Genomic DNA, 20,290 nt, shown 5'->3' with positions numbered 1-20,290 from the left:
AGTTGTGATCCCAATGGGCGTATTTTAAAGTAGGTCTGTATTTTAACTTACAGGACTCCTGTATTTTTATACAGCCAAATTTATCACTCCAACCTTTTGTGATAAAAACCATTGCTTTAGGACCTAGAATATTTTTCTCCACCTTCAACCTTATATTCACCTATATTTTCTTCTACCTATTGGAAATGATTTTTAGTTTTTTTTTATAATGACATTTAAGTCATTGGGTTATTTTTAGTGAAAGGTAAGGATATAATTTATTTTTTAAAGAGACATATTTTCCACATCAATCTGTTGGATAATTCATGTCCTTTCTACTTAAATAATATTTCTTAAAGCAGAAGCTGGAAAAAGTAATAACACTGATCAAGTCAAGTTTTAGTTAAGCATAGAAAATGCTGGTGGAGTCTGGGGAGAATTAGGACGGTTGTTGGTGGTGCTAAGTCTCTGAAACATGCCCTAGTTGATGCAAACCACTCCTCATGGCTCACTGCAACTCCTTTCCTCTCTTCTCTGACACCCTTGCCCTCTCTTGCAGTGTGGCCGGTAAATTTAGGGTATAGCCTATGTTCAATGGAAATAACCGGTTTGGTCTTCTGGGCCTCCCCCAACTCCCCATCCCAAACTATCCCCTGCACACCACTGGCTCAGACCACATCCACTCCACATTCACTCAGCTGAGGAAATGAGGTAAATGAAACTGTTCTGAAGGCAAAACGGAACCAAGGGCTAAACGGCAGGCAAAACAAATAGGAAATCTGGAGATAAAGTATTTCACTTATATTAGGTAGAATGATAGTATCTGGGTACAAACACTAAAATGATGCCTACACAACTTAATTAGAGAAGACTGTGGAGTTATCCAGTCACTTCTTTCCTAAAAGGTAAGCTTCCTTCTATACTTACATAAGTTTGTCTTAGTTGAGCATCCTCCGTGAAATACACAGAACCAAAACCAAAACCAAAACCAAAACAAACCACAGAACCATGAAGTCCTCTATGTAATAAAGGACTTAAAAAAAAAAAAGGCAATTTACTTAAAGCTTACTTAAATTGTTACAATTCCTGGTCCAGCATTCAAACTAGGTATAGCTTGATTTTTTTTTCTGACACCTTTTAACCCATCTGCTGGATTTTAATGATGTATATTTATCTGTAAAATGAGTTAAAATTATTTTGTGATGCCTCTTGATCTAAACCAAAACTCTCAGAGATGTATTGGAAGCAGGGCTGTGAGCGGTGGAAAGATTGTTTCCTTGACTGGTGTGCACCATAGCATACCTATCTATGCAAGTACTACTCATTTCTAAATTCTTAGTCTTGGGCAGCCCGGGTGGCTCAGTGGCTTAGCGCCTTGCCTTCAGCCCAGGGTGTGATCCTGGAGACCCGGGATCGAGTCCCATGTCGGGCTTCCTGCATGGAGCCTGCTTCTCCCTCTGCCTGTGTCTCTGCCACTCTTTCTCTCTGTGTCTCTTTTGAATAAAAAAATAAAATCTTAAAAAAAAAAATTCTTAGTCTTAGGAGACCAGTGATGAAAGAAGATTGATGAGTTGGAGTAGAATCCCAGAATTTCCAGGACAGTCTTTTCCCAAAGATTTTAGGTATGGATGACCACGGAGAAGCAGAGTAAGAAATTTTGGCTGGCAGGTCTTCCTAACAAACTCTCACGGGAGAAGGGTCATTAGGGAAAATATGGGGCCTGTGTCCATACAAGTGTGCTTATGTCTGGTCACTGAGTAAAGCATACACTGGGCAGATGTAGAATTACAAAGAGTGAAGCTGCTTCTCCTCACACGGATTTGTCCTGTGTTTGCCCGACTGATGATGGGTGGTCCTGTTGCTCTCACAGTCCTGTGTGTGCACGCCCGGACCAGGGAATCTCGCACCTCCCTGCAGGGTGGTGGTGTTTTTTTGTTTGTTTGTTTTTGTTTTTGATGATGGCATGAACGAGGCCTCCAAAGCAGGTTGGCAGTCTTGCTAAGGCGCACGGTCCCGCCGCCCCAGCAGGCAGCTGCGCGGGTGCAGGACTGTGCAGAAGGGTGCAGGGCGGTGCAAGACGCTGCAGGGCCGTGCAGGACAGTGCAGGACGGTGCAGGGCCGTGCAGGACGGTGCAGGACTGTGCAGGACCGTGCAGGACGGTGCAGGGCCGAGCAGGGAAGTGCAGGGCCGTGCAGGACGGTGTAGGGCCGTGCAGGGAGGTGCAGGGCTGTGCAGGGCGGTGTAGGGAAGTGCGGGGCCGTGCAGGACCGTGCAGCACTGAGCAGCACCCTGCAGGGCGGTGCAGGACCGAGCAGCGCTGTGCAGGACCGTGCAGGGCCGAGCAGTGCCGTGCAGCACCGAGCAGCACCGAGCAGGGCAGTGCAGGACCGTGCAGGGCGGTGCACGACCGTGCAGCATTGAGCAGGGCCGAGCAATGCCGTGCAGCACCGAGCAGGGCCGTGCAGGACCGTGCAGGGCGGTGCAGGACCGTGCAGCACCGTGCAGGGCCGCACAGCACCGTGCAGCACCGAGCAGGACCGTGCAGCACCAAGCAGGGCCGTGCAGCACCGAGCAGCACCGTGCAGGACCGAGCAGGGCCGCGCAGCACCGTGCAGGACCGAGCAGGACCAAGCAGGGCCTCGCAGGACAGAGCAGGACCGTGCAGCACCGAGCAGCACCGTGCAGGGCCGCGCAGGGCGGAGCAGGGCTGTGCAGGACCTTCCAGGACCGTGCAGCACCGAGCAGGGCCTCGCAGGACCGAGCAGGATCTTCCAGGACCGTGCAGCACCGCGCAGCACCGAGCAGGACCGTGCAGCACTGAGCAGGGCCGTGCAGCACCGAGCAGGACCGCGCAGCACCGTGCAGGGCCGAGCAGGATCTTCCAGGACCGTGCAGCACCGCGCAGCACCGAGCAGGACCGCGCAGCACCGCGCAGCACCGAGCAGGGCGGTGCGGGTCCGCGCCCTCCCGCCCTCCCGCCCGCCCGCACCCGCGGCCCGCGCCCCAGCCCGGCGGTGCAGCGAGCGCCCGGAGCTTTGCGCGCCCGCACGTACGTCGCCTTCACGTGCGCCGCGGCCGGTGCCTGTGCGCGGCGGGGAACATGCGGAGGGCCGCTCGGGCCCGCGCGGCGGACGGGGCGCAGGGAAGGTGGGTGTGGGCGCGGCCGGGGCGGGGGGAGCGCGCGGCCCGCAGCCCCGGCCCGCAGCCCGCAGCCCGCAGCCCGCAGCCCGCAGCCCCGAGCCCAGCGCGGCGGCCGGGGGCGGGCGGAGGAGCGGGGGCCGGGCCCGTGAGCGGCCGCCCCGCGCGCCCGCGCACCCCGCCATGTGAGCGGCGCCGCGGCCTCGCAGGACGCAAACTTTCCGCGGCGGCGGCGGCGGCGGCGGCGGCGGCCGAGCCCCCCGCCCCCGCCCGCCCCCGCCCGGCCCGCGGCGCCCACAGCCCGTAAGTGCGGCGGCCCCGCAGGCCCGCGGCCTCCCCTCCCTGCCGGGCGCCGGTCCGCGGCCGAGGGCGGTAAACATGGCGGCCCGGGCGCCGGGCGGAGGGCGGAGGGCGGGAGGGCGGCGGCCGGGCGGGGGGAGCCGGGGGCCGGGCGGCGGGGGCCGGGCGGGGAGGCCGGGGCGGGGGCGCGCCCGGGGCCGGGGGGCGGGGGCGGGGGCGGCGGGCCCGGGCGGCGGCGGCGGCGGCGAGCGCCGGAGCGGAATGGTGCGGACTGGCCGGGAGCGGGGGCGGCGGCGGCGGGCGGGGGCGGCGGCTGGGGGTCCGCCCTCCCGGCTGCCCCGGGCGGCCCGCGGGCTTTGTGTCGGCGGGCGGGGCGGCGGGCGGCGGGCGGCGGGGCGGCGCAGGAGGAGGACCGCGCGGGGCCTGGTCGGGCCGGAAGCCGGGGAGTCGCGTGAGCGCCGCCCGCCGCCGGCCCTTCGCGCGCGGCCAGGCCTGGGGCCCGCGGCCCAGTGAGTGCGGCGGGCGGGGCGCGGGCCGGCGGGGCCGTGGGGCGGGGGCGGCGGGCGGGCGGGCCCGGGGAGCCGGGCGGGGCTGCTCCGCGTCCCCCGGGGCCGGGCTCGGCGGCGGCGAGGCCTGCGCGTCCTCAACAGGTCGCCCCAGGGCCCGGGCGCGGCGGCGCGGGCGGCGCGGCGCGGGGGGCGCGGGGCCGGGCGCGGGGCCGGGCGCGGGGCCGGGCGCGGGGCCGGGCGCGGGGCGCGGGGCCCAGCTCCACGTGGACGCGGCGGGGCGCGGGCGCCGGGGACGAGCCGCGGGCGCCCAGCAGGTGCGGGAGGCCTGGGTCGGGGCGGGGGTGCTGCAGCCCGCGGCGACCCGGCGGCGACCCGGCGGCGACCCCGCGCCGGCCCCGCGCCGGCCCCGCTCCGGCCCCGCCGGCCCCGCCGGCCCCGCCGACCCCGCGCCCGGAGGCGGGAAGCCCGCGGGGCGGCGAGGAGCTGTGCGGCGCGAGCCGGGGGCGACCGGGGCTGAGCCGGGGCTGCCAACCCCTCGGCTGCTGGGGCATCGGCTGCGAATCACGGTGGGAACTTTATCAGAGAGATCGCTCGGTTGTACTTTAAAAGTTTGCGTGCTTTGCGTTGAGCAAGGTCACCTCTGAGGGTTCCTGCGTCCTGCTTTGTACCAGGAGGGGATGGAGGAGGACCTCGCACAGGCGGTTAGTTTGCAGCCTTCCGCCGTGGCGCCGGCTTCGGGGGTCCTCTGCGGACTCGACCGCACGGCCTGGGCAGGGGATCGGACATCACAAGACGCGGGACGCGCCTGCCCCAAAGTGAATGCCGTGTTTCCTTGCTTAGCTGTACCTGCGGGCAACAGGATTCTTTTACGTGGTACTGTTTCCCCATAGGTGCTGGTCGTGTGAAAACGGAGTCTCCCTTTTGCATTCTGTAAAGTGAGCCATTTATTTTTGCAGTCACCTTAGGAAAGCATTTAAATACACACCTAGGCAAATGATCTAAAGAGAGAAATCACGGAAAATGTCGATTTCCACTCCTGAGCTCCCGAGTGTTCTGGGACATGGTCACGTTGGCACTTTGAGTGGGTGTCCTCCTCCAGGTTCCCTTGGATTGACGTGTTGATTTAAACTCTACCCATTTCCTTTAGGGCTGGTTCTGATAGTGTGTAATAGAGACGCTCAGACCCTTTGGCATACTTGGGACATTAATGGAAATGAAGAACGTCAACATTGGTGGGGGCCCCTGGGTGGCTCGGTGGGTTGAGCGCATCTGCCTTTGACTCGGGTCATGATCCTGAGGCCCTTCCCAGCAGGGAGCCTGCGTACCCCGCCCCCCCCAGGCTTGGGTGCAGGCACTCGTTCTCTTTCCCCCGTCAAATAAGTAAATGAATAGAATTTGTAATAGAGGGTATCACTTACTGTCCTAATGACGCCTAAAGATATAAACCTCTGGTTGTCCTATTTAACATAGCTTTACCGACCTCCAGTTGAATTCTGCATGGAAAACCTGTAAGCAAAGAGGTTGTATCTGGTAGAAAACATTGAGTAAATGGTCAGACTTTGCCTTATGATAGTTAAAAACTTTTCACTGCTTGACATCCTTGACTTGGACTTGAGACTTTTTTTTTTAAACCAGGTGATTTTTTTTTTGTCATTTAGATTAGTCAGGTAGCCTAGAGCAAAATGACTCTCAAGCTAAATGGCTTGTCTGAATCTCTCCTCTATCATTTACTAGCAAAGTAACAGTGGGCAATCGATTAATCTCGCAATGCTTGGTCTCAGCTTCCCCATCTGGCGCACAAGAGTGATAGTAATTGTACCGACCTCATAGGGGTAGGAATGCAAGAATCACTATTAGACTAGGTCAATTCAGTGGAATCAAATTTGGTTCAGGCTGATAACTTAAACTCCTGTGGAAAAGAGTGGACCTCTGAAATCACAGCGTAGCATCCTTACATGTGCATTGTTTAGGTTTTTTTTTTTGTGTGTGTGTGTGTGTGCATTGTTTACTAATTTGTGTTGTAGCATACCTCTGAATCCCTCCATGTTTTTGCTTTAGTTCTCTCAGAGGTGGAAAAGCAGCATTTGTTACGTTCCTCAGGGCTCATTTACTTGAAGCAGTTTTTAAGGATGTTTTTGACATTACTTTTTCTTGCTTTTATTCTCTTGACTGGTAAAATATACATAACACAATTTACTGTCTTAAAGTGTGTAGTGCGGTGGTATTAGATAAATTCACTGTGCAGAGATCACCATCCAGCTCCAGAGCTCTTTTCATTTTGTCAAACTTAAACTCCTTATTTGAACACCAGCTCCCTGCAGCCTCCCCCAGTGCCCGACACCCACCTCTCATGACTTCTGTGTCTTTGATGAAGGGTCTGGGTAACTGAAGTACATAGAAGAACCATTTTAACCACTGGTAATCAGTGCATCATTTTCTCTTTTCCCTGCATCTGTCACCCTAACTGCTTCGAGTGACAGGTTTTGTATTTACCTGAAGCAGAAGACTTTCTGAATAAAGAATCACTGCTTGTTACTTCTTGGTTTGATCACCGTGGACTTCATAATCCCTTACCAATATTTTTACTAGGAATTTTGACAAAAAAGAACAGATTTGACTTTAATTTCTACCTGTGTTTCTTGCATAGTAACTTTGAGTTCCTTTTTTGCATTGGGGTCAAAATTTCAAAACTACTTAAATCTACTTTGATACGGTGATTTTGTGGAGATTAGTAGTGATCTGAAAGTTCTCCACTTCATCAATGGTCTGTCCTTTGTTCTTGATTTTTGAAGTGTTTTGGTATTCACAGGTTGATGACATAACTGCGTACCCTGATACTATATACCAAGTAGTGTATGTTCGCTGTGTCTTAGACGTTGGGCAGAGTTCTCTACATAGGCTGTTCCGCTTTTAGAAATCCTACCTGTGATCATCTTAACAGCCCAGCAGTCTTCCTTGTGGAAGGCTCCACTTACTCCTAGCACACCCCAGTCCCAACACACACTTTCCAATGAGAAATGAACAAACTAGTAGCTTTGTGAGAGAATGTGCTCTAAAAGTTTGAGAATTCCTGTGATAGAAGTAAAGTGATACAAAGTTGAATGGGAGGGAGATAAAAATCTAGTCTAAATATCCAAGAGTATGTTTTTTTTTCTTTCTTTTTTTTTTTGAATAATCAAGTCTTATCTGTAATATTTTAAACATATTGCACTGCCTTAGGGAAAGACCTCATTGCACATATGTGTGCCTGTTAATAATTTTCCACTCAGAAAATTCTTAAAAAGTTTAGTTGTGAAAATGCTGTAAGATATTTCATGTAGAAGTTATTTACAAGTCCAAATAGTCTGTATATTTATTAGGTCATTAAAAATATTTCTGTAGTTCATTATATAGTGGTAGGACATTTAGCAAATTGTTAGACATAGATATTTAGATACCTCAATTTTACAAAGATTCTAATTTATATGGAACTAGTAAATATTTAGACATTTAGTCTTTCATTGTATTTTTGATTCTAGGTTATATTAGGTAGCTGAAAGGCTAAATGTTTCCTTAACTTTACATGAAATTCCATTACAGAGGTAATGGAATACTGTTAAATCCACAACTTAAAGGCATGACATGGCTCTTGTATTCTTCAGAGAGGAGAGAAGTATGTTTAGCAGATCACATTATGTTGGAAAGATGTATATTGATGAAAACTTGTGTGGTGTTTTATTTATTTTGTAAACTGAGTAATATTTATAGTAGATTAACTAGTTTTAAATAAATGCTTTTGTAGTTCACATTGCTCCATAATTACTGTTTCGTAAGATTATGTTAAAGTATTATGTTTTCTTACAATAGGTAGAATTTTTTTTTTTTTAAGATTTTATTTATTTATTCATGTGAGACACAGAGAGAGAGAGGCAGAGACACAGGCCCAGGGAGAAGCAGACTCCATGCAGGGAGCCCCACGTGGGACTCGATCCTGTGTCTCCAGGATCACACCCTGGGCTGAAGGGGGCGCTAAGGCGCTAAACTGCTGGGCCACCCGGCTGCCCTAGAATATATTTTAATACCTGGAGTTCATTCATTTATTATTGTTATTTATGGAAACTACTGTGTACTAGACACTTGGCAGGTAACAGTTACTGAAGCCAGGAAAGTGCAGAAAGTCAGTGTAAGTCACAGTATATTGCATTTGAGTTAAGATTACTTTTGAGAGTTGAACACTGATTTATTTGTTCATTTTTTTAGAGATTTATTTTTTTATTTTTAAATCCTCATTTTTTTTAAGATTTTATTTATTTATTCATAGACACAAAGAGAGAGAGGCAGAGACACAGGCAGAGGGAGAGGGAGAAGCAGGCTCCATGCAGGGAGCCCGATGCGGGACTCAACCCCAGGTCTCCAGAATCACACCCCATGCTGCAGGCGGCGCCAAACCGCTGCGCCACTGGGGCTGCCCTAGAGATTTATTTTAAAGAAGGAGCACATGGGGATCCCTGGATGGCTCAGTGGTTTGGCGCCTGCCTTTGGCCCAGGGCGCGATCCTGGAGTCCCGGGATCGAGTCCCACGTCGGGCTCCTGGCGTGGAGCCTGCTTCTCTCTCTCTCTCTCTCTCTCTCTCTCTCTCTCTCTATCATAAATAAATAAATAAATCTTAAAAAATAAAAATAAAGAAGGAGCACAAGTGAGGGAAGGGGGAGAGGAGAGGGAGAGAAGGGCAGATTCCCTGCTGAGTGTGGGGCCCCTTGCAGGGCTCCATCCCCTGACCTAAGCCAAAATCAAGAGTCAGACGCTAAACCAACTGAGCCACCCAGGCGCCCCTTAACCCCAATTTGAAGTTTATTCTGATTTGTAACTTTGGGATTTTATTACGTTCACCAATAAAAAATCTTTGTTGTGATTAATAATTTCTTATGTTCTCCAGATGTTAGCCAAGTTTAAGTGATGACAGGTAGACCCAGTTAAAATTTTTAATATTTTCTCTGGTTTGATCTGCTTATATGCTAAGTAAATTTAAAATATGACAGGGAAGAATCTTTCCTACTTAGGCATTTATTGTAGAAACAAAAGAAATCTGTGTACAGAATTTTTAATGGATTTTTTGAAAGCTTGTCACCTATTACTAATTTTCACAATTGGGATTAAAAAATGCTAAGTTTTTTTTTTTTAAATCAGGAAGATACCGTGATTTATAGCAAGAGAGTCTGTCATAAATACATTTTAATTTGACCATGTATCCACATTAGGTCCCTTGAGAAGATTACCTTGGAAGCAGCTTTAGAAATCTGGGTTTCATTGTAAACATCTTGCTTGTGGTAGCACCGTTCATTAAAAAAGGTGTCACTTAGTGAGCGCCTGCTGTAACCAGGCAGCTGTGTTCTCATTTAGTCTTTCTAAACAGCCAGGAGGAGAGGGGTCTTGCTGCTGTAGGGTTAGGTGGTGAGTTGCAGTGTCACAGCATAGCTGCCAGTGTCCTATAACGTACAAGAAGACCGGGTGCTGAAGGTGGCACAGAACACCTCACCGAATGGGTTTTGAGTTCCAAGTATGTGACTACCACACCCGTACTCTATTTGGCTGCTGTTTCTCAGATATCCACCAACTACTGGGGTCTTCATACTGATATGCCTTCATCTTCCAAATGTACGTTTATAATCCTGCAAAAGCACACAATAATAAAAGAATGTAACACTGTGCCTCCTCCGTTTACCAAAAGTAGGAGGTGGGAAGAAAGGAGTATTAGGTCCCTCCTGGTAGTTCCAACGTTCCATATGCAGAGTTCTGGTTAGTTCTGTTTGGTAGTAACAGCTCGTGATCTAAGGGCAAGCATCAGTAATTGGCTCTTTGTCTTACTGTCACAGTTGGCAAGCTCACACTGTGAGGAGAACTTGGCATGGGGGCAGGGGGGAGCCTAGAGTCTTCATTTTAATACGTATATAGAAGGTGCACATTTTCAGAATTCAGTCCAATTCTAGAGTGTTCTTGCCATCTTAGGGGAAGTCATTGTCTTAAGGAAACTTTTAGCATTCCTTATGCCGAATAAGTTCAATTCGGATGGAAGTAGCTCATTTCTTGAAGTTGGTAGCTCCCAGTGCCGAGGCTTCAGCGTTCCGTAGGTGTTTCCTGTCCTCAGATGAGTACGAGCGGCACCTGAGGAGAGAGGCCAACTGAGGTGTGGCCCCCGTGGACCCAGACCGCCCTGTGCTCTGGATGTTGGGATGGGAGAGTAACTGCGGTTTTCTCACCTAATAGCTGCGGAAAGACTTTTAAGAAGTCTTTTAATGAAGGGTAAGCACGGGGAAGGCGCTGCATGGGGAGACTGTGTCAGCGTGAAGGCCCTCCTAAGAAGTTTTCTCTGTCTCTGAGCTGCACCCGAGAGATGGTATCTGGGAGATCAGGTCCTGGGTTTGAAGTTGGTTTTGATGTGTAGCACATTTCCTTTGACTGTTCAGTCCTTACAGTAGGAACGCCTGAGATTAACTTCTTTGGGATGTCCATCGATACCATATTTAAAAGATTTTTTTGGGCGTTTTATTAATCATGACAGGTGTTGTCTATTTTTTTAAAGAAGATTTTATTCATTTATTCATGAGAGACACAGAGAGAGAGAGAGAGAGGGAGAAGCAGGCTCCATGCAGGGAGCCCGAGGTGGGACTCGATCCCAGGTCCCCAGGATCACGCCCTGGGCTAAAGGGGGCGCTAAAGCGCTGAGCCACTCGGCCTGCCCAGCTGCTGTCTTTTTAAATTACAGAGGAAACACAGTTTAAGGCCATTTATTTTTCTACTGTACTCGTGATTTTTTTTTTTTTTTTTTAGATTTTATTTATTCATAGAGACACAGAGAGAGAGAGAGAGAGAGAGGCAGAGAGACAGGCAGAGGGAGTAGCAGGCTCCACGCAGGGAACCCGATGTGGGACTCGATCCCGGGTCTCCAGGATCACACCTCGGGCTGCAGGCGGCGCTAAACCGCTGCCTTGTACTCGGGCTGCCTTGTACTCGTGATATTTTTAAACATAAATGTTAAATTACATTTACTATATATTTATTTATTTATTTTTTTAATTTTTATTGATTTATGATAGTCACAGAGAGAGAGAGAGAGAGAGAGGCAGAGACACAGGCAGAGGGAGAAGCAGGCTCCATGCACCGGGAGCCCGATGTGGGATTCGATCCCGGGTCTCCAGGATCACGCCCTGGGCCAAAGGCAGGCGCCAAACCACTGCGCCACCCAGGGATCCCACATTTACTATATATTGTCAAGATAGCTGTTATCTTTTATTTTGAAATACCTTCTTTTACTATTATGCGTACCTGCATTGTAGACCACGAAATCTTAGGAAGCCTCTCACTTGTGATCTGTATTCATGTTGGATTGTTGGGAGATAAGAAGCTTCCATTTGAATAATTTGAAAGTTAAATTTTGTTTTCTGAGGATTATTTTTTTTATTTTAAAAAAGGTTTTATTTATTCATGAGAGGCACAGAAAAAGAGAGACACAGGCAGAGGGAGAAGCAGGCTCCCCTCAGGGAGCCCGATGTGGGACTCGATCCCCGAACTCCAGCCGAAAGCAGAGCTTAACCTCTGAGCCGTCCAGGCGCCCCATCTGAGGAATATTAAAATTAGTTTTTAGACTCTGTTATTCAGGTGAATTAAGCTGAACAGCCACCAGTCCAGTTTAAAGTTCGGCTTTTTCCTCGCTCGTTAGCTCCATAGAAGCCAGGGTATCCGGCAGGGGGGTCGAGAGGGGAGGACCGGCCTCCCTGCAGGCTCCGCCGCTCCTCGCTTCGGTCTCTGCCGCTGGCCGTCCTCGTGCATTGGCTCCTTACACCTCATGGGACGAACACAGCTTTCGGAGTGTGTCGCCACATTTTCTTGACTGTTTTCTCAGTTTTACAATACCAGCCACATTCCAAAGTTGTAGTACTTGCCGTTGTTTGAATTGCGTTTTAAATGGAGAGTTCTTAGGGAGTTTGGCCTGGAAGAATCAGATGGGTGTAAGAGTGGGAGGGAGTGGGAGGCGGGATTCAGCCGAGCTCCAGTGGTTCTAAATGCTGTACGTTCCAGGGACACGATCACAGGCAGTTGGACTTACGGGGAGCAATTGAGAGAAATTTGAATTCTGCCACATGACCTGCTGACCTGAATGCTGGCCACGGCGGGGTCCTCCGTTGGCTTCTGATGCTGGGCAGCCCGGGCTCCGCTGAGGGTCCTCTGCCGGTTCCGCGACCTGGACACGGGCCGTTGGCAGTGAGCGCAGGTGCCTGAGCCCCCCCACCCCGCCCCCCGGATTGTGATAATGCTGTCGTCCAGGGTAGTTGGGAGCCCGCACTCACCTGCTGTCCTCAAGGTAAAACTTCTCCTTCTGCCAGTAATTCTGTGGATCCTTTCAGTGACTTTTTTTTTTTTTTTTTAATGCGCAAGCAGTACTCCTTGTACTACTAGTAGCTTGTACCTTTTGCTTAGGTATCCACCTTTCCCCTCCTCATCCTACCTTCTATGCTGACGTCAGCTCAGAATTTACGGGGTTGTGGACATTTGTGTTCTCTGCTAGATTTCGTCTTCTCCACCTATTGCCAAGCCTCAGTGATCTGTCCCCTCAATTTAACGGCTTTAGCCTCAGCCAGTTCTAATTCTCTTGCTTGTTATTTTTTTTTTTTAATTTTTATTTATTTATGATAGTCACAGAGAGAGAGAGAGAGGCAGAGACATAGGCAGAGGGAGAAGCAGGCTCCATGCACCGGGGCCCGACGTGGGATTCGATCCCGGGTCTCCAGGATCGCGCCCTGGGCCAAAGGCAGGCGCCAAACCGCTGCGCCACCCAGGGATCCCTCTCTTGCTTGTTATTACCTCAGCTTTACCCCATCATCATCTTCACGGTTTCTTGACCTGAGAACCCTGACTGAAATTTCTGAGTACCTAGTGTAATGCTGTACGCGGTGTGCGTAGGAGGACGAGATGCTGCTTTCTATCTTTGTGGCCTGTGTGGCGTAGGCACTACACTGTTGTCTGGGCTCTACATCCTACATGGCTTTCAAATGAGCTCCTCTTCCACTTTCCATAATGACTTACTTGCCTAGGCGAGAAATCTGCAGACCTACTTGCACTCCCCATCTCCTCAAAATCCTTCTTAACACAGCAGCCGATGCAGACAGGGCAGGCACATTGACTACAGATGTGAAATGAAGAACCAAACCTGTCTTTTCTTATCTTTTTTTTTTTTAAGATTTTATTTATTTATTCATGAGAGACACACAGAGAGAGTCAGAGACACAGGCAGGGGAGAGAAGCAGGCTCCATGCAGGGAACCAGACGCGGGACTCAATCCCAGGACTCTGGGATCACGCCCTGAGCTGAAGGCAGACGCTCAGTCGCTGAGACCCCCCCAGGCGTCCCAAGAGACCAAACCTTTCTGATACCTTTCTTCAAGATTACAGGAAACATTTTAATAAAATTAAAACTTGAAATATTTTAGAAACAGGCATTGTATTGAAATAACAGGTATTTGGCAATTTAGCTATAGAAAGATAGAAAGTGCCAGATTTACTGGCAGACTTTGTCATTGTCTGCTGTTGCCATACACTTCACAGTGGAAGACAATGGTTAAGATTTCAGGTGGTCTTGAATATGTAATAAAATATTTAATACATTTTTGGAAGTATTATGAACTTTAATATGCTTATTACATCAGTTCAATAAAGACTGTATAAGAAACAAGCCCGGAATGACCCAGTCCTGCTCAGAGGTCAAATGTCAACCTAAATGCATGCTTTCCTGGAAGTTTGGCATAGGTACAGGAGTTTGTGACAGGAGCCTGTATGCCCATGTGCTCGCCCCTTGCATGATTTGCCGTCTCTGATCTGGAAAGTGGTCATGTAACATCTTCGTTTTCCGGTTGCTCATTCATTATAATAATTACATATGTATATAATCATATATATGAGATTTGCTCCTTCATGATGGTAAAATGTCCTTGAATGGACTGCTAAATAATTGAGGGTTTTAAAGACTTATAGTTGACTCTCATGTTATCAGAATCTACATACTGGAAAAGTTTAGCTGCAAACTTTGGTCTAATTTTGTGGATTAAAGAAGATGGTATTTTAAAGGCATGTGTTAGGAAGAGAGGTCATCACAAGCAGCAGTGAAGTTCACTCCTGTGTCTGTGAGATGATCCGTGTTACTGTTACCATGAACTGTTTGTCGTTGGCTGTGACCCTCTGCCCTTCTGTCCCGTCCTTGGCTGCTGAAACGTACCCACGTTGATCCTGAGGTACAGATGGTTATTTGTCCTTATTCAGAGTTAACATTTACCAGTATACGGTCTGTGCATTATCACAAATTCCTCTTGAAAAAAAAAAATACTCGAGAAGGTAGTGGCCACTTAACAGTGATTTCCAACACAAACATCATGTGGCCTATTCTGTAGACTTTTAGGTTCCTGAAAGACAGCGGTGATGCCATGTTGCCAGACTTGTTGGGGAATAACGTTAGGAGCGTGTCCTCGGGTACAGCAGCCCTTAGTTTGCCGCGGTGGCATCTGTTCAGCGCTGGCAATGTCTCACTGGAAACACGGTAGAGGCTTTGGTTTTCTTTGCATCTCGGCTTTATAATGTAAAAATGACTATTTGAAACATTTAAAAAGTAAAGATGATATTTTATTATAATTGTAGTTTATTCTTTATTCACCATAGTTCTCTGTCAGGTGACCACAGACACTGAGCTCTCCCCAGTTGGGACCCTTTGCTTCTGGAGAAATGCAGCCTTCCCTCCTGTTAGGCCTCTGGTCACAGTTCTGTAAACAGACCTGCCATTTCCTTTCTCCAGGGTCATCTGCTAAAATCCTTGTAAAAAAGCCAGTCTCAGTGTCGAAAACTTGTTCTCCATAACCCTTTTACTGCATGGATTTTCCTACAAATTTAACCTTTTCTAGCACGGTTTCACTGTTTGAAACCCGCCAGCCAGCAGGCACTGGCTGAGGAGACTTTCCCAGGTAACGTGACCGAAAATTTCCTTGCCTTTCAGCCTCAGAATGGTTGCGTTGCGTGCGCTACACTTTTTGATCTGTTGTCATCGCCTGGGTTGACAGGTGTAGGTGTGTTGCCACCCTCTGTGCACCGCAGGGGCTCCGCTAGCACTTTGCACAGTGGCCTCAGGCACAGATTGCCGCACCTCTCATCCCCGGTTCTGGGTGTCGGGCCATCCCCAGCCAAACCCGGGTGCCTGAACCGAGCAGGCCTGACACACGTGCGTCCTGTGCAGAGGCAGCCACAGCCCGTCGTGCTCAGGAGCCCTGCGCACCACTTCACTGCGCGTGGGTCGTTCACACCGGGAGGTCGCCAACAGAAAGCACAGAACTGTGAAAAATGTGGCATTAAGTAGCCCGCAGAAAGGACACTGTGGACAGTCTGAGCTGGAACGGGCTGCCCTGCTCCCCCGCCCTTGGGATGCTCCCCTGTCCGCAGTGACAGCCAGAAGGCCACAGGTACGGAGTTGAGCAAGCAGGTGCTTTCATAGACCTGTGATCTGCAAATAATGAGAATCCATGCTGATTTTCATTTCTGTATCTTTTATTTCATCTGAAAGTTAATGGCTACAAATGAAATGTGAGAAAATTGCTCTTACTTTGACTTCTATTAATTGGATACTTTTCCTTGTAGTTTTTGTGTCCTTAAAAATAGAGAACCTAGATAAGCAGTTGTGTAGAAAAGGGTTACACGTGTTAAAAAAAAACAAACTTGAAAACGCGTTTGGCCTCAGTGGCAATCTTATGAAAAGCAGATTAAACCAGGATACAATTTTTGCACTTTTGGTTTTGGTTGAAAATTAGCAAGACCAGGGCCACCTGGCTGGCTGGAATGTGTGACGCTTAATCTCAGGGTTGAGCCTGAGCCCCGCGTTGGGCATAGAGATACCTTAAGAAGAACAAAGAATCTAGGAAGGCTAACTAATATCCGTGGTGGTGGGGATTTAAGCACCCTGCCCTCTATTCAGAGAAGAGCGTCTGCCCTCCTACACCATGACCCTGGGAGGACCATCTGTCATCGCGGTGGTGGTCTGATATTTGGTGGACAGGCATTTAAAACAATTTTTAAAGGGAAAGGCAATCTTTGGAGAAAGACACATACCAGAAAGAGGTTAGCGTGTCAGTGAGTGGTGACAGTAAGGGAGGGCACAGACTATCACAGAAGTCAAGTACACAAGTGGTTTGCAACAGTGAGTCTGTTCCCTGCGGGACATTTGGCAAAGTCTGCAGACATGCAGACGTGTTTGATTGTCATGCTGTGGGAGATACCGCTGGTGTCTGGCGGGTAGATGCCAAGGACTCTGCTAAGTGCCCCCAGAACACAGACCCTGCTCCATGGGAGAGGGCCTGAGGTTGAGAACCCCACTGCAAGGCAGGCAGGTGTCCGTGTGCATGGCGACGAACCTGGGTTATCAGGAGAATGTTTGCTACCTGGGTACACGGTTTAAGTAGGTAGGTTGTATCTAATTTATGTTCAATTTCTAATCACCTTGTTTTAAGGAAATTTTAATGCTTAAAAAAGAAACACTTATTTGGAAGATTTATACTAAATAAGATTTTTTAACTTTTTAAAGTTTTTAAAATTCCAGTATGGTTAACATTCAGTGTTATATTAGTTTCAAGTGTACAATGTAATGATTCAACAATTCTTACACGTCTTGTTTTTAAATAAACTATCTCTGTATTTTAGGTTTTTTTACTTACGTGAGTCCTGTAAGTTGTTGGAAAGCTTTTTTTCTTGTCCTGTGATTAATGTCTTAACATAAATATGGTAATGAGAGATATGCATACTTTAGATTAAAGACCCTTATTTAAATTAAAAAAAAAATCTAGTGCCCTCTTTATTTTATTTTATTTTTTTAAAGATTTTCTTTACTTATTGATGAAAGACACAGAGAGAGAGGCAGAGACACAGGCAGAGGGATAAGCAGGCTCCGGGCAGGGAGCCCGACGTGGGACTCGATCCCGGAACTCTGGGGTCACGCCCTGAGCCAAAGGCAGACAGACGCTCAATCCCTGAGCCACCCAGGCGTCCCTGCTCTCATCTTTAGACAGTGTGAAAGCCATACATTGGAGTTAGATTATATTCTTTTGAGAGGTAGCAGTTTGGTCTGGATTTGCTTTCTTTCTTTTTTTCTTTTTCTTTTTTCTTTTTTAAAGATTTATTTATTTATTTATTCATGATAGACATAGAGAGAGAGGCAGAGACACAGGAGGAGGGAGAAGCAGGCTCCATGCTGGGAGCCCGACAAGGGACTTGATCCCTTTGTCCAGGATCACGCCCTGGGCCACTGGATCATGCCACTCCAGGATCACACCCTGGGCCAAAGGCAGGCACTAAACCGATGAGCCACCAGGGATCCCCTGGTCTGGATTTTCATAAGTATCCAGAACGTGACTCCCAAGTTCTTACTTAGTAAAAGCACAAAGTAATTTGAGTCAAGATAAGAATATAAACCAAAAATACTTTTCATATTAATATTTTAGGTTCTGTAGGCACAGATATTTTCACTAATATTTGAAACTTGGCAGTGTATAATCTATCTTTGATATTTTTTGGTGATAGAGGAGAGGAGGATATTATAAAGAGTTAAGTTTTTTTTTTTTTAAGATGTTATTTATTTGAGACAGAGAGAATAGCACAAGTGGGAGGTGGGGGAAGGGGCAGAGTGAGAGGGAGAAGCAGACGCCTTGCTGAGCAGGACCCTGAGGTCCCAGGATCCTTAGATCATGACCTGAGCCGAAGGCAGATGCTTCACCAACTGAGCCATCCACGCGGCCCAAGAGTTAAGTTTTTTTATTTATTTTTTATCTTTTTATTATTTTTTTAAGGTTTTACTTATTTATTCATGAGACACACACACACACACACACACACACACACACACAGAGGCGCAAAGACAAAGGCAGAGGGAGAAGCAGGCTCCACGCAGGAAGCCTGATGTGGGACTTGATCCCAGGTCTCCAGGATGAGGCCCTGGGCCGAAGGCAGGCACTAAACCGCTGAGCCACCCAGGGATCCCCTGAGTTAAGTTTTTTTAGAGTGAATTTCATAATTTATACTTCATCATTCTGTTATTGAGGATAAGCTACTTTGTACAGTATTGAACGTTTGATATTAGGTCTTGAGAACTTGAGGAAAATAATTTAGATTTAAAATATATTGCAAAGTGTCAATCATTGAAGTGCAGGTTTGTGTAATTCTACTTTTGTGTTTGGCTCCTCACTTGAATAAGACGATACATCCTTTGGCTTATGTGACTTCTGTTTTAGGTGTGCTCTTCAGTGGTTTCTAGAACATTCTTAGAATAGTGCAGCCCCTTCATAATCTGATTCTAGAAGCTTTTTTTTTTTTTAAGTTTTTATTTATTTATTCACGAGAGACACACACACACACAGAGGCAGAGACACAGGCAGAGGGAGAAGCAGGCCTCACGCAGGGAGCCCGACGTGGGACTCGATCCGGATCTCGAGGAACACACCCTGGGCTGAAAGTGGTGCTAAACTGCTGAGCCACCCGGGCTGCCCTCTAGAAGCTTTTTACGCCCCAAGAAGAAACCTAAAATCCAGGAACAAATTCCCTATTGCCCCTCCCGCAGACCATGCAGCCCCTCCTCTGCTTGTACCCCCACAGATTGGCCTACTCTGGATGTTTCCCATTGGGAGAGGGCTGTGGCATGTCGCCTTTTGTGTCCGCATCCACTCACTGAGCGTGCTGTTCTCCGGGTTCCTCCATGTTGTGGTTCGTGTCAGTGCTTCCTTTTTACGGGGATATAACTGACACAAGGCCGCGAGGGGTTAAGGAGGACCACATGCCGAGTTGCTGCGCTTGGACGTTTCCATGCCGTTACCACCGTGGAGCTAGCCAGCAGCTCCGTCACATCACATAATTATGATTTCTGTTTTGTGGTGAGAACATTGGAGATCTGGTCTCTCAGCAACTTTCTAGTGTGTAATATAGTATTGTTAACTATAATTACGGTGCTGTGCATTATACCCCAGGACTTGTTTATCTTCTAACTGGAAGTTTGTACCATTTGACCAACATTTCTCCAATTCTCTTGGTCATTTGCCTAGAAAAATTGTTGGGTCCCCCACCAACTCCTTTCCTCCTATTTTGAGAAACTGCTGAGCTGTTTTCAAAAGCGGGGGAAAAAAAAAGCGGCTGCGTTGTTTTACGTGCCCACCAGCGTCGGAGGGTGCCAGCCTCTCTGTGTCTGCTGACACTTGTTGTTGTCTCGTTGTTTGAGTGTGGTTGTCTTATGAGTGAGAAATGCCACCTCACTGTGGTTTTGATATGTGTTTTTCTAACACATATCATCCGTTTGTGTGCTTATTGGTCATTTGTTTATCCTCATATCCTGATACCTGTTCATGTCATTCATTGCTCATATTTTGATTGGATTGTCTTTTTATGAAATTTTAAGAATTTTTTTATAGGTTATGCATACAAGTCCTTTATTGGATACATGATTTGCAAGTATTTTGTTCTTTCTCTGGATTATCTTTTTACTTTTGTGATGGTATCCTGTGAAGCACAAAGGCTTTTAATTTTCGTGAAGCCACTTCTTCATTGCATTTTTACACGACCTCTCATTCTTTTTTAAACCTGCTTTGTAACCTACTGTGTGGGGGCCCCCATGCTATATTTAACCGATCCCCTATTGAATTACTATTACAGATAGCACTGTAACATGTGATTGTGCCACTGATGTTGCTGGGTCAACTGGTAAATGCATAAATGATTTTGGTGGTTAATGCCACCTTCCCTCACATGAAGACTGTGATGTTTGTGTTCCCGCCAGAAAAGTTTAGGAGGGTTTTGCTCTGCAGTTACATAGAGGATGTTGCCGGGCTCTTCTATTTTTGCTAGTCTGATTACTCTTCTAATAGATTGCTGCACGCACTCAGGGCTAAATCTGAACTTTCTATCTTGTTCTGTTAATCTCTGTCTTTTCATGTGCCAGTACTGCCACTGTATTAATTATATTTATTATGTTTTAATTCCTGCTACAGCTGGCTCTTCCTCATTGTTTTTCTTATTTTGGAAAATTTTTGTTACAACTCCTAAATGAAATTTTTATGAAAATGTTTCTCGCTCCAGAAAAAATTTTGAGTACTGTAGTTGAAATTACAATATCTTATGAATTAACATAGGATGGGTTGGCATTTTGATGATATTGAGCCTTTCTACCCTAGAACATGATAGATCTTTCCATGTATTCAATTATACATTCCTATTTTTCAGGAGCATTTTATTATTTTCACTATAACGGTTTCTATCATATATTTAATTTTCTTTTATCTTCTCGTTGTAAATGGGATATATTTCTGTATATCTTCTAACTT

The 20,290-nt window shown here is 47.8% G+C and overlaps 1 protein-coding gene and 1 long non-coding RNA gene across 17 annotated transcripts in view; one reads left to right on the top strand and one right to left on the bottom strand.

The window, feature by feature from the left end:
• Positions 1-2,991: 2,991 nt before the first annotated feature.
• The window catches only part of ZMYND11 (zinc finger MYND-type containing 11), a 129,851-nt gene continuing 112,552 nt past the window's right edge, over positions 2,992-20,290 (top strand). For 11 of the 16 annotated variants that reach the window (XM_038530242.1, XM_038530252.1, XM_038530251.1 and 8 more), the window contains exon 1: positions 2,992-3,127. The gene's annotated coding sequence lies outside the window, so the exon portion shown is untranslated. Of the gene's footprint in view, positions 3,128-3,833; positions 3,928-4,046; positions 4,069-4,471; positions 4,494-9,872; positions 10,207-11,987; positions 12,266-20,290 lie in introns of those variants that run through there. The other 5 variants (XM_038530236.1, XM_038530241.1, XM_038530239.1 and 2 more) reach the window with 5 other exon arrangements.
• LOC119870179 lies at positions 11,377-12,295 on the bottom strand. The gene is made up of 3 exons (XR_005355405.1): positions 12,252-12,295; positions 12,058-12,145; positions 11,377-11,893 (listed from the first exon to the last, which is right to left on the bottom strand). It is a non-coding gene; the product is annotated as an uncharacterized LOC119870179 (long non-coding RNA).

This window comes from Canis lupus, chromosome 2 (genome assembly GCF_011100685.1).
Source record: "Canis lupus familiaris isolate Mischka breed German Shepherd chromosome 2, alternate assembly UU_Cfam_GSD_1.0, whole genome shotgun sequence".
NCBI classification, from domain to species: Eukaryota; Metazoa; Chordata; class Mammalia; order Carnivora; family Canidae; genus Canis; species Canis lupus.
Note: the sequence above shows the minus strand (reverse complement) of the source record. Positions and strands in the feature narration are given on the sequence as shown.